Source organism: Linepithema humile, chromosome 3 (assembly GCF_040581485.1).
Source record: "Linepithema humile isolate Giens D197 chromosome 3, Lhum_UNIL_v1.0, whole genome shotgun sequence".
NCBI lineage: Eukaryota > Metazoa > Arthropoda > Insecta > Hymenoptera > Formicidae > Linepithema > Linepithema humile.
This window is the reverse complement of record NC_090130.1, coordinates 12,421,658-12,425,683: the sequence shown is the minus strand read 5'-3', so window position 1 is coordinate 12,425,683 and position 4,026 is coordinate 12,421,658. Positions and strand designations below refer to the sequence as shown.

Sequence of the window (4,026 nt, the reverse complement as noted above, 5' to 3'; positions counted from 1 at the left end):
AGCAATGGAGATATATAGTGGAGAGCGAATCCAATGATGATTCTGAATATTATCCATCAAATGAATCTTATTCAGAATCTTGTAATGATGACGATGATAAGGACGAGGAGGATGAAAACGACAAATGCAAAGAGCGATCTAATAAATCAAATACGTCTCTGGAAATCAACAAATCAGTAGAAGTACCAGCAGTAGGAGTACTTGATGATAAAGATTTATACATTCCAACTTCATCTAGCAGTACTAAAGATAAAAAAAAAATTGTTGCTTCTTTTGTAAAAAGTTACATACGAAGATAGCACGTCATTTGGAGACCATTCATTCCAATGAAGATGAAGTTAAAAAATTCAGTTTACTGCCTAAAAAATGTAGAGAAAGATTGAAAATAATAGATACAATTAGACGCAAAGGAAATTTTCAGTACAACACTGACAGTAATATCGGGAAAGGTGATTTAATTGTCTGTCGAAGACCACAAGCTTCAAAAAATAAGGAAGTTAAAGATTATTTACCTTGCGCTAAATGTCATGGCTTTTTCTCCAAAATTTCACTTCGCCAACATTTTTATCGATGTACTGGTCGTAATAGCAAGCACACTAAAGCTGTAACAGTTTTGGGACGTTCAATTTTAGGTAGAGTACATAGCGCGGCTAACAGAAAATTACGATCTGTAATATTACCTGTGATAAGAGAGGATGATGTGTGTCGTGTAATAAGATATGATAAACTCGTTATTTTATATGGTAACAAGTTGTCTATTAAATATAAACTTCAACACCAGCATGACATGATTCGCGCACACCTAAGACTGTTAGGCCGTTTTCTGTTAACTATTAAAGAGAGTAATAAAGATATAATTGATTTGGAATCTATATATTATCCAAAATTTTATGAAGACGTTATTAGTACAGTTAACAAAGTAGCGGGTTTAGACGATGAAGTAGGAATTTATTCTAAACCTACTACAGCAGCCATGTTGGGAACATTAATAAAAAAAGTTGGTCACCTACTCATTACGGAATGCATAAAACGTCAAGATAATGAGAGAAAAGTTTTAGTCAAAGACTTTTTAGAATTATTAACAGAAGATTATGGTACCAGTGTTAACAAAACAGTTATGGAAACACGCTTACAACATCAAAGACAAAAAAATGATGATCTTCCATCATTGGATGACATAGCTAAATTGTATATGTACTTAAAATGTAAACGACAGAAAGCATATGACGATTTAACGAATGAATACACATATGAAACTTGGGTTGACATTGACAGAATGTACGTTAACCTCAGTTCAATTATTCAATCGTAAACGAGCTGGTGAAATTGAACGCATGCTTATAGCAGATTTTGAACAGTATAAAGGTATTGATCTAGACACAACTGATCTCTTTAAAAAAATTTCATTAAAAGCACAAGAAGCAGCAAAGAAATATGTACGCTTTGTGATTAGAGGCAAACTTGGTCGCACAGTACCTGTGATATTAAATTGCAGTTTATTAGAATGTATAAAATTAATACTACAATTTCGCGAAAACGCGAAAGTTTCTGCAGAAAATCCATACATCTTTGGTCTTCCAAGCTATAATCGAAAACGTTTTAAATATTTAAGAGCTTGTGTTCTTATGAGAAAATTTTCTGAAGATTGTAATGCAAAAGTTGCACATTTATTACGCGGCACTAAGCTAAGAAAGCACATTGCTACATTTTGTGCAAGTATGGAGCTTGCTGACACAGAAATATCTGATCTTGCAAACTTCATGGGACATGCTGAAAAAATACACAGGGAAGTGTACAGGCAACCCATTATTAGTCGTGATATTTTGAATATTACACAACATTTAGAAGCGGCTCATGGATGTGATTCTCAAAGTACAGAGGAAAGTTTCAGTGAAGATAGTAGCAACAATGATGAACAAGATATTAGGGGAGAAAATATAGAAGCAGCTATAAATGAAGGTACAAATTATCATAAATAATTAATTATACTAATGATGTTAATTTTATGTGAGTCATGAGAACATTGTGTCAGTTACATAAATCTCTATCAAAATATCCTTATTAACTACGTGACATCTACCAATACGATATATATTCTAATTACAGAAACAAATGATAATAGCTCATTTGATAATACATCTAAATCAGGAATTGCAAATGTACCAAAAATTAAAAGACGGTCTAGTAAGTATATTATAATGTTTTATTTTGAATTTATTATCATAATAAATACGCGCACACGTGTGAGAAAGTTGCAAGCTATATTAGGTTTGCTCGTGTCGCAATACCCCAACATGCTCCTACTCGCTCCAATACACTCCAATCTATAATATACGTAACGTAATACTATGGTAATAGATTGGAGCTATAGTATTGGAGCGAGTAGGAGCATGTTGGAGCATACGATGCGAACAAATATATTATGATACTAGAGACAATCACGTGTCAATGATTATTGTGTCAAAATATAAAGGCAAAACTTATAATTTAACAATTGATTGGTCAATGGCATAATTTTCAATTTACACCTACATATTTACATTGTGTCACATTAAATTTACTCGACTTATTTCGTCAACTATTAAAATTTAAATAAGTTAAAATGTAATCTCTTAATGAGAAATAATCTTAATTTAAAAATTTACATTACGCTACAGCAAATCTATTCAACTGACAATGTTTTCATTGATTATTCAGTTGTTAAAATTTAAAATAAAAAGTATGATATAAAGTATGATATAGGTCGATCGAGTAAATTATATGTAGCATAATATTTAATAAAATTATAATTTATAAATTGATTCTATAAGTACTTACTTTATATAACTTATACAGTTCATACAAAACTTCTAATTATACTATACCAACTTATACAGTTGGTACGAAAATTCTAACACTGCACAAATGGTCATTTTTTTGGTTCTCCATATAGTAACATTGTACAAATGGCCAACATTTTTATAGGTTCTCCACATGGTCACATAAAGCGAAAACGATGGAGTGAATGTGAAAAAACAGTGGTGCTAACAGCATTCGATGAAATCATAAGAAATGGCAAGTTACCTTCGTTACAGGCAATTCATGAAGTCATAAAACAAAACTCTTGCTTAAGACATAGATCATCTCCGCAAATAAAAACATGGTTGCATAATCAACTTAAAAAAATTAAGTAACCAAAATAAAATTAATTTTCTATTTGTTCTGCTATATTTCTTTGTATTTTCTTCTCTGAATCAAATGTCAAATGTATTTTTAATGCCTTCGGATTTTCTGCTATGTGTCTGTTCACTATATTCTAAACAATACTTTGAAAAGGTAAAAGCATAAGATTTATAACGAGTTATATTAAGTTATATCAAATTTATAATATATTATAAGCATAGTTATTTTCTTAAAGAAACAAGTATATTTTTATGTTTGTCAAATATGTCAAAATTTTAATATATCAAACTTGAATTAATATATTCCATATATATATATATTGGTATTCTTATACTATTTTGTTTCTCTTACAAAGTCAAATGTACTTTTTCCTCTTGAAGTATCAAGTATGCAAATGTGAATGTGTGTAGTATATTATTACACAATTATTTTATTATTATTATATATAATTTTATTTTTATTTAATATATAATTTTTTGGCTATCTACTATCCACTTCACTATTGTAAATCATACTTTGTAAAACTCGAAGAAACAGATTTATGATCACTTTTCTTTATTAAAATTATTACAAATTGTAAACAGAGTTATATTTTTAATAAAATACCTATAATATTTGTATGTTTGTCAAATAATATGTCGAAACTGAATTATATATGAAATTTGAATTAATCTTCTATTTTTTTTTCCTTCAGTATGTGAATGTATAATACGTTACTATAAAAAATATGCTATACTTCTTCTGTTATCTGTCGACTCACTATTATAAACAATTCTCCATAGAACTAAACGCAATAGATTTAGGATCATTTACGTTTATTGAAAACCTTATATATTTTCAGCCACAGTTCTTTTCTTAATAAAC

General features: G+C 29.4%; 1 long non-coding RNA gene across 1 annotated transcript; it reads left to right on the top strand.

Moving 5' to 3' along the window:
• The first annotated feature begins 1,283 nt into the window (after positions 1–1,283).
• On the top strand, positions 1,284–3,821 carry LOC136998455 (uncharacterized). The gene is made up of 3 exons (XR_010889031.1): positions 1,284–1,959; positions 2,107–2,184; positions 2,965–3,821. It is a non-coding gene; the product is annotated as an uncharacterized lncRNA (long non-coding RNA).
• Positions 3,822–4,026: the final 205 nt, after the last annotated feature.